Below are 10,629 nucleotides of genomic sequence, written 5' to 3'. Positions count from 1 at the left end.
GGTTGTTGTAGCCAATAATGATAATGGGCTTCACGGGCTTGCTCTTATATAGCCACCAGTCGTAGTCGGTTAGACTAAATTGGGAGACCGACCCAGTCCGCCCAAACCGGCCCACTAGAGGTCGGTCCTGAAATAGGCCACCGACTGGAGATCGGTCTTGAAACAGGCCACCAACCACACAATAGAATTGTGGCGTAGAATAGAGCAACCAACCTATGATCACCGTTCGACCCATAGCCATCCGGGATCATCTAAGGCTCCAAACGGGCCCCGCAACCCAAGAGTGGGCTACCTCGGGAAATGCTCCGTCCACCCTCAGTGCGGTCAGTCATGGGATGCCTTCCCACACTTGCATGTAGCCTAGTTGGCAGTGTGCCAACTCTATCTGAAGCCGTCCAACCATCAGGCCACACATGGCCCCCATCTGGTGTCCAAACCAGGACCTACCAGATAACTGAGCTACTCAAATGCCTTCTCCTCATATGGGGGGCTTACAAGTAGAGTTAGCTGGTTCCCGCGTAGTTACACGAGAGTGGAGCATTGATATCTAACATCCCCCCTCAATGTCCACCCACAAGTGAACTTACTTTTTCGGCCCAATGCCAAGTCGATGAAGATGCCTCTCCAGCAAGTCTCTTCCAAGAGCCTTCGTGAAGATGTCCGCAGCATTCTCTGTAGTCAGACAGTACACCAAGTCGACCTCTCCATCCATGATGAGCTCGCGTACAAAGTGATATTGAATCTCAATGTGTTTTGTGCAAGCGTGGAACACAGGGTTCTTTGCAATTGCCATGCAACTCTGATTGTCACATGATAACTGCGTAGGCTTGTTCTGCACTACACCCATGTCCCCTAAAATCCTCCTTAACCACACTACCTCACAAGAAGCAAAACATGTTGATTTGTACTCAGCCTCAGTAGAAGAAAGAGCAACTATAGGTTGCTTCTTGCTGACCCATGACACAACTGCAGATCCAAGTGAGAAACAGTAACCTGTCACTGATCTCCTGCTGTCCACGTCTCCTGCCCAATCTGACGAGTCACAGAATCCGGTCAAGATGTTGCCCTTGGTATAGGTGATGCCATAATCAAGTGTGCCTTTGATGTATTTCAGCACCCGCATCCCTGCCCTCCAATGGTTCTCCCGGGGCTTATTGGAAAACCTACTTAGTACACCAGTCGTAAAGCTGATGTCTGGCCGTGTGTTACACAAGTAAATCAAACTGCCCACAAGCCTTCTGTACTTCGCTTCGTCCACCACTGGTGATGAATCCTCATTTGAGAGCTTCACATCAACCTCCATAGGGGTGCCAACTGTCTTGCACTCAACCATGCCAAATGCCTTCAGTATCTCTCTAATATACTTCAGCTATGAGATGATTTGTTTTGGCTCTTGCCAAACTTCAATCCCCAAACAGAAATGCATCAGTCCAAGGTCTGTCATTTCAAACTCTCTTCCTAGCAAATGCTTTGTCTACGAGATCTTCTCTTCATGGTTCCCTGTTATGACAAGGTCGTCCACATAAAGAACCACGATCATACACAAGCCTCCTTCTCTGTAGTTATGCAAATTTACATCAGATGGGCTCCTCCTGAACCCGTTTTGCAAAAAGTAGGCATCAATCCGTTGGTACCATGCTCGTGGGGCCTGTTTCAGCCTGTAAAGTGCCTTCTTTAGTTTACAGACTTTACCTTCTGAACCGGGGATCACAAAACCTGGTGGTTGTTCCATGTATACCTCCTCCTTGAGATCTCCATTTAGAAAGGCGGATTTTACATCCATCTGAAACACGGGCCAACTTTCATGTGCTGCTAAAGCCGAAACACTGCGGATTGTGGTTAGTCGAGCTGTGGGAGCAAAAGTATCCTGATAATCAAAACCATGTACCTGTGCGAATCCTTTTGCCATGAGCTGAGCCTTGTACTTATCCAACGTGCCGTCAGACTTGCACTTGGTCTTGTACACCCACTTGGTGCCGATTACCTTGTGTTTTGGTGGTCGATCCACAAGGTCCCAAGTGTTGCTCTTCATTATGGAGCTATACTCCAACTGCATAGCCTCCATCCACCTATCATCACCCTGTGCTTCTTCAAGATACTTGGGTTCTTCAGCACGGATCACCTCTGTCATCAAAGCGTAGTTGACCAAGTGTTCTTGTGCCCTTCTTTGCTCCTCTAATCTCTTGGACCGGCGGTGTTCGGATGGTTCCTCCTCAATGGCTGGAGGTTCTCTACTGTCCAAAAGTTGCTTTACCCACTTCGGGAATGGCCGTTGCCGTTGTGGTTTTGTAGGCTCTTCTTCATCTTCTTTATCTTGAATCCTCCCAAGCACCATTGGGGGAGTTCGTTCTGCTATTGGTGGTTGTACTGGATGCATATCTTGGTCCTGGTTGTCTGCTGGGAAGGAAGCATCCTCCAATTGATGCGGCTGTTCTGAGAAGACCACATCGCGACTTACTATTACCTTCTTGGTAACAGGATTATAGAGACAGTAACCCTTCGCCTCTTCACTGTAGCCCAAGAAAATACACTTCCGGCTCTTCGGTTCCCATTTGGTCCTATTAGCATCAGGGACATGCACAAAACAGTCACATCCAAAAAATCTGAAATGTGCAGCTGAAGGTTTCTTACCAGAAAAGGCCTGCAGTGGAGTCATCCCGTTCATAGCCTTTGTGTAGCTACGATTCAGAATGTAAACTACCGTGTTACATGCTTCATTCCAGAAAGTCTTTGGCAAATCTTTCCCTTTCATCATACTCCTGCCCATTTCGCAGATGACGTGCATCTTGTGCTCTGCTACTCCATTTTGCTATGGTGTATGTGGTGGGGGTTTCTGCCTCTTGATCCCGTGACTTTTGCAGTAACTTTCGAATTCACTTGATGTGAACTCACCACCTCTGTCTAATCTCAACTTCTTCACCTTCCTCCCCGTTTCTTTCTCGACCATTACATGCCATTCTTTACTAAAAGCCTCATCTTTAGTGTTCAGGAAGTATATCCATATCCTTCTACTGTAGTCGTTGATCAGCATCATGAAGCAGTAGGAACCACCCAAAGCTTTCGTCTACATCTTTCCGCAGAGGTCCATGTGAACGAGCTCTAGAGGAGCCTTTGCCCTGCTGGCCTCTTTAGGAAAGGGCTGCCGATGCTGCTTGCCCATCATGCAAGCTTCACATACATTGGGAAGATCTGTAATTTCTGGTAGGTCTGCAATCATTCCACTTTTATGCATCTCCTTTAAAGAACTAAGGTTTAGATGACCAAACCTCTCATGCCACAGCTTACTGTTTCTCACATTAGCTCGAGCACTGGTAATAGAAGCACTTGATCTTCTTCTTTCTCTTTCGATCATCAGAAGAAGATGGGTTACCAGAGTCCTTATCCATACCTTTCTTTGATCCAGCCGAGAAAGCCGAATCTTCTTCAGTCCTCGTCTTTTGACGCATCTCCTCCTCCAGAAGCATCGTGCTGAAATCCTCAAAGTTGGGTGAATTTCTATTTTGCGTATTCAGCGCTATAACAAGACCGTCGTACTTTGGTGGGAGAATCTGTATGCACCTTCGTGCTAGATTCTCGCTGGTGATGGTGATGCCAATCGCAGTCCTCTGATCGTGCAGATTCTTCACCCTGGTGATGAACTTCTCTGCCATTTTAGATTCATACAGTTTCTCGTTCGCGAGTTGAGTCTCCAGATTCTGAATCTGCGTCTGATTCGTGGTCTCGTACTGATTTTTCAAGACCGTCCATGCCTCCTTCACTGTGGTGACATGTTGAATTAATGCCATGATAGAATCACTTACACTGCAGACAATAGAACACAGCACATCTGCATTTCTTCTTGTCCACATGAGAATCTCAGGGAATCTCATCCAGATTTAATACTATCTGTTGTGCTGCATTGGCTGGATTCGGCCTCACAACCGGCTTCATGTCCACCCTGGTAGTAGTATCCCAAAGCTCGTATGCGCTTAGGATGGTCTTCATCTTGAACTTCTAGAGTGGATAGTTAGTGCCGTCCAACTTTTCGCTTTCGCCGAACAATGGGATTCGCAGTCTTGCGGGCTAGGCCATCTCTCACAATCTGCTCGCAAACAGAAACACACTACCAAATCTTCTTGCTAGAGCCCAAGCTCTGATACCATGTAAGAAAACAATACAACGTATGTGCTCAATAGATAATAGGATCTCGTATGCAAGAGAGAAAAGCAGATAGTATGGAGAATCAAAAATTTGATTACTGTAAAACTGATACAATAGATGGCGCTGCCTCCAGCCATGCTCTCCTATGAGAGAAGCTTCGATGGCATGCTGGAAACAATAGAGGACAGAGGCTGGATGCTAAGGAATCAGGGTTGTTGTAGCCAGTAATGATAATGGGCTTCACAGGCTTGCTCTTATATAGCCACTAGTCGTAGTCGGTTAGACTCAATTGGCCGACCACACGATAGAACCGTGGCACAGAATAGAGCAACTAACCTACGGTCTCCATTCGGCCCACAGCCATCCAGGATCATCTGGGGCTCCAAACAGGCCCCGCAACCCAAGAGTGGGCTGCCCTGAGAAATGCTCTGTCTACCCTCAGTGCGGTCAGTCATGGGATGCCTTCCCGCACTTGCATGTAGCCTAGTTGGCAGTGTGCCAACTCTATCTGAAGCCGTCCAGCCATCAGGCCACACATGGCTCCCATCTGGTGTCCAAACTAGGACCTATCGGATAACCGAGCTACTCAAATGCCTTCTCCTCATATCGGGGTCTTACAAGTAGAGTTAGCTGGTTCCCGCATAGTTACACGAGAGTGGAGCATTGATATCTAACACTAAGTGTCAGAACATCATAGTTACATTTGGGTAGACAAGTAATGCCTACTTTTCCCTGCTTATTATCACTTTACCTAGGAATATAGACATCCATATGGATTCTTAGATAATTTAATAAAAGTTTAACTCACAAGTGCAATAAGGAGCGAATGAGTCCAGGGGTTGAGAAGGGATTAGAGGAGGTATGGGAAGATTAGTGTGCTTGGTGTGTGGGGTGGTTACAAAGAGAGTGTAAAGAGAGGTACATAAGATATTAACTCATAGTTGGGAAAGTATACATGTGTGTGTGTGTGCGTGTGTGCACACACATGCATGTGTGTGTGTGTGTAGATTAGATTAGAACCCCTCAAGAAGGTCCAAGAATATATGAACAACACTTTAACATCAAATGATATATAAGAAAAGGTATTTATAAAAACTAGACATTGTGGTTGAATCCCAAAAAGAAAATATTTTTAGCATGTGTGTGCGAGTGTGCAGACACACGCATGTGTGTGTGTGTGTGTGTGTGTGTGTGTGTGTAAAGATTAGATTAGAACCCCTCAAGAAGGTCCAAGAATATATGAACAACACTTTAACATCAAATGATATATAAGAAAAGATATTTATAAAAACTAGAGATTGTGGTTGAATCCCAAAAAGAAAATATTTTTAAGATTGAAAAAAAAATTCATGGAAGAACCTTTGCACTAAACTTCAACCAGCAATGCTTATACTTGCCACCATCCAACCTACTTAAGTCAGAATAGCTTAAACTAGAAGGGTAGACAGGTGTCAGAGCATTATTGGACTTGTTATCGATCTACAAAGAAAGATTGATTCCTAGAAAATAATTGGATTTAATCATTCCTACAAGTCCCATCAATAATTGAGCCATACAATTAATTCCATCAATTGGATAAAAAGTTAAGAAATAGAAACATATAAGGAAAGAATGTTTGAGATATCTAAGTTGAAAAATGCAACTAGAGTTTGTAAAAATTTTGATCAAAATTAAGAATTTTTAATAATATTGAGTTTGACAAACATAATATTGAAAAAAGATGTCAAATCCTCAGGTAGTCCAGGTTCCAAGGTCGGGATCCACTTACCTGCCACCATCCAAATAAACTAAGTGTTAGAACATCATAGTTACATTTAGGTAGACATGTAATGCCTGTTTTCCCTGGCTTATTATCGCTTTACCTAGGAATGTAGAAAACCATATGGATCCTTAGATAATTAAAAAGACAATTTATCCACAAGTGAAGTTTAAGTCACAAGTGGAGTAAGGAGCGAATGAGTGCATGGGATAAGAAGGGATTAGAGGAGGTATGGGACGATTAGTGGGCTTGGTATGTGGGGTGGTTAAAAAGAAAATGTAAAGGAAAGATTTCACGGGGATACATAAAAGAATAATTCATAGTTAGGGAAGTATTCATGTGTGTGTGTGTGTGTGTGAGAGAGAGAGAGAGAGAGAGAGAGAGATACATTTACTAATTAATTTTTATTTATTTATTTTTATTTTTTGTGTGTGTGGCCCACCCCCAACCAAGAGGATAAGACCACATGGTGGAGAGTAAGCCCACCATGTAGAACTTACTCCCCACCTACTGATAATAAGTAAATAAAGTAGATTTGTATGATAACATGTCAAAATGAAAAAATAATGCCAATAGTAAATGCATAAACCACTTCTGTAAAATAGATATAAAGTTAGTAAAAAATAAGGTGGATCACAACATGGCTAGGGATTTATCCATGCTAAAGAATTATCCAATGGATGTGAATTAATTGTATGGCACTAGCCCGACCAAAGGCTAGTTGGGAAATCAAAGTGTGTGTTTGGATTAAAAAGTCCCATCAATAATTAAGCCATACAATTAATTCCACCAATTGGATAAAAAGTTTAAAAAGAGAAACATATAAGGAAAAAATGTTTGAGACATCTAAGTTGAAAAATGCAACTAGAGTTTGCAAAAATTTCGATCACAATTAAGGATTTTTAATAATATTGAGTTTGACAAACATAATATTGAAAAAAGATATCGAATCCTCAGGTAGTCCAGGTTTCGAGGTCGGGGTCCACTTACCTGCCACCATCCAAACAAACTAGGTGTTAGAACATCATAGTTACATTTGGGTAGACAGGTAATGCCTGTTTTCCTCGGCTTGTTATCGCGTTACCTAGAATATAGACAACCATATGGATTCTTAGATAATTTAAAAAACAATTTAGCCACAAGTGAAGTTTATGTCACAAGTGGAGTAAGGAGCGAATGAGTGCATGGGATAAGAAGGGGTTAGATGAGTTATGGAACGATCAGTGGGCTTGGTATGTGGGGTGGTTAAAAAGAAAATATAAAGTAAAGATTTGGGGTACATAAAAGAATAATTCATAGTTAGGGAAGTCTTCATGTGTGTGTAAATGATTCAGTATCCCATTATATAAATGAACCATATATTTATTTCCAAGTAATATCACCAATAATTGAAATGGGAAATTGATTTAGAAAAGATACATATACTCCAAACATTATATTGATTCTTGCTGAAATGCCAAAAATTATTTTATTGATTTTCAATGAAATAAAAAAGAGATAACAATGTATCTTCAAGGGGTAGCCAAGGTAGTTGTGTTCTTGATAACAATTATTCGAGGATGGAAGAACTATACCTGCCAACCAACCAAACAATAACCAAAGTTTAAACTTTACAAATTATTGAGTGGGTCACAGGTATCCAAGCATCCTTCCCCCACTTGTTATTGCTGTCACGAATAATACTCATAAAAAACAATAAGTACCCAGGCTTATATTAGAAAAAAAGGGGGGTCAGAACAAATACAAACGAAAGGAGTCAAAAATTAATTAAATTCCCAGCCTTCCATAAAGGAGGCATGATAAAAGTAAGTGAATAAAAGCCTACCCTATAGAAGGCACAGTACATTAAAGGTTAGTATGCTTGTGTGTGTGTGTGTGTGTGTGTGTGTGTGTGTGTAAGGCCCACCCCCAACCTAGAGGGTAAGACCACATGGTGGGGAGTAAGCCCACCATGTGGAACTTACTCCCCACCTACTGATAAGAAGTGAATAAATGTAGATCTGTATGATAAGTGTCAAAATGAAAAAATGGTGCCAATAGTAAATGCATAAACTACTTCTCCAAAATAGATATTAAAGTTAGTAAAAAATAAGGCGGATCAAAAAATGATTATGGATTATCCATGCTAAAGAATTATCCAATGGATGTGAATTAATGGTGTGGCACTAGCCCGACCAAATCAAAGTGTGTGTATAGATGAAAAAGTCCCATCAATAATTAAGCCATACAATCAATTGCATCAATTGGATAAAAAGTAAAAAAAGAGGAACATATTAGGAAAAAATGTTTGAGACATCTGAGTTGAAAAATGTAATAGCTAGAGTTTGCAAAAATTTTCACCAAAATTAAGAATTTTTAATAATATTGAGTTTGACAAACACAATATTCGAAAAAGATGTCAAATCCTCAGGCAGCCAAGGTTCCGAGTTCAAGGTCCACTTTACATGACACCATCCAAACAAAGTAAGTGTTAGAAGATCATAGTTACATTTGGATAGACAAATAATGCCTGCTTTTCCTAGCTTGTTTTCGCTTTACCTAGGAATATAGATAGCCATATGGATTTTTAGATAATTTAAAAAAAGTTTAAGTCACAATTGAAGTTTACGTCACAAGTGGAGTAAGGAGCAACTGAGTGCATGGGTTGAGAAGGGATTAGAGGAGTGTATGGGAGGATTAGTGTGCTTGGTGTGTGGGGTGTTAAAAAGAGAGTGTAAAGGGGAGATTTCATCCGGGGGGGAACATAAAAGAATAATTCATAGTTTGGGAAGTGTACATGTGTGTGTGTGTGTGTGTGTGTAGATTAAAAAGTCCCATCAATAATTGAGCCATATAGTTAATTCCATCAATTGCATAAAAAGTTTATAAAGGGAAACATATTTTAAAAAAATGTTTGAGACATTCAAGGTGAAAAATGCAACAACTAACATTTGCAAAAATTTCGACCAAAATTAAGAATTTTTAATAATATTGAGTTTAACAAACATAATATTAAAAAAAGATGTCGAATCTTCAGGCAGTCTAGGTTTCGAGGTCGGGGTCCACTTACCTATCACCATCTAAACAAACTAGGTGTCTAAACACCATAGTTATGTTTGGGTAGATAGGTAATGCCTGTTTTCCCAGCTTGTTATCCCTTTACCTAGGAATATAGACAACCATAAGGATTCTTAGATAATTAAAGAGAGCTTAAGTCACAAGTGGAGTAAGGAGTGAATGAGTGCATGAGTTGAGAAGGGATTAGAGGAGGTATGGGGCAATTAGTGGGCTTGGTGTGTGGGGTGGTTAAAAAGAGAGTGTAAAGGGGAGATTTCACGGGGGGTACATAAAAGAATAATTCATAGTTGGGGAAGTGTGTGTGTGTGTGTGTGTGTGTGTGTGTGTGTGTGTTTGTGTGTGTGTGTGTGTGTGTGTGTGTAAAGAAAAAAGTGTCTTTATGTGTGAGATACATTTACTGATCAAAATTATTGTGTGTGTGTGTGTGTGTGACCCACTTCAACCCAGAGGGTAAGACCACATGGTGGGGAATAAGCCCACTATGTGGAACTTACTCCCCACCTACTGATAATTAGTGAATAAACGTGGATCTGTATGATAAGTGTCAAAATGAAAAAAGGATGCTAATAGTAAATGCGTAAACCACTTCTGCAAAATAGATAAGAAAGTTAGTAAAAAATAAGGCGGGTCACAAAATGAGGAAAAAATGTTTGAGACATTTAAGGTGAAAAATGCAACAACTAAAGTTTGTAAAAATTTCGACCAAAATTAAGAATTTTTAGTGATATTGAGTTTAACAAACATAATATTGAAAAAATATGTCAAATCCTCAGGCAGCAGTCTAGGTTTCGAGCTCGGGGCCCACTTACCTGCCACCATCCAAACACACACACACGCACACACACACACACACACACATCCAAACACACACTTAAAGGCGAAGGTAGGTTATAGAATAAAGAAATACATAATAATATAAAATTAAAAAAATGTAGAAATTTAAATAGAAGGGGGATAATTAGAAATAAGTGAGATAAAAAACAAAATTCCTGTAGGGGGGGTTTTGGGGGGTTTTTTTGAGTCAAGGTGAAAGTGTGTAAAATGGAAGTATATGTGTGCGTTTGTGTGTGTGAGGGGGAAAAGACAAGGGGGAAATGTGTGCGTGTGAAAAAAAAATTAGAGAAAAATGTGTGTGTGTGTGTGTGGCCCACCCCCAACCTAGAGGGTAAGACCACAAGGTGGGGAGTAAGCCCACCACCACATGGAACTTACTCCCCACCTAGTAGTGTGTAGAGAAAAAAGGATCAATAAGATAAGTGTCAAAAAGTGATGTCATTAGTATGAGTGTATCCTAGTTCCACAGTAGGGTGGTACCCATGTTTCTACACATAAAAAGTAATAATTAGTAATCAAATTAAGTGGAATCAAAACATTATCTATTGAAAAATATTTATCTCAAGCCAAAAATTATCTAATGAAAACATGATTACGAATTATACATAATAAAGAGATATCCAATCAATGTGAATTAACTGTATGGCACTAGCCCAAACCTTGGGAAATCAGTGTGTGTTTAGATTTAATAGTCCCATCAATAAATGAGCCATACAATTATTCCACCATTTGTATAAAAAGTAATATATGAGACAAGTACAAAAATATTTACGACATTTAAGTTGGGAGTTGCAAAAAATTCTACCAAAATTGAGAATTTACAATCATATTGAGTTTGA

The sequence above is a fragment of the Dipteris shenzhenensis genome, chromosome 31 (assembly GCF_047967505.1).
Source record: "Dipteris shenzhenensis isolate YYH24624 ecotype China chromosome 31, Dip_SZ_1.0, whole genome shotgun sequence".
Lineage (NCBI taxonomy): Eukaryota > Viridiplantae > Streptophyta > Polypodiopsida > Gleicheniales > Dipteridaceae > Dipteris > Dipteris shenzhenensis.
The sequence above is the reverse complement of the archived record's forward strand: the minus strand, read 5'-3'. Positions refer to the sequence as shown.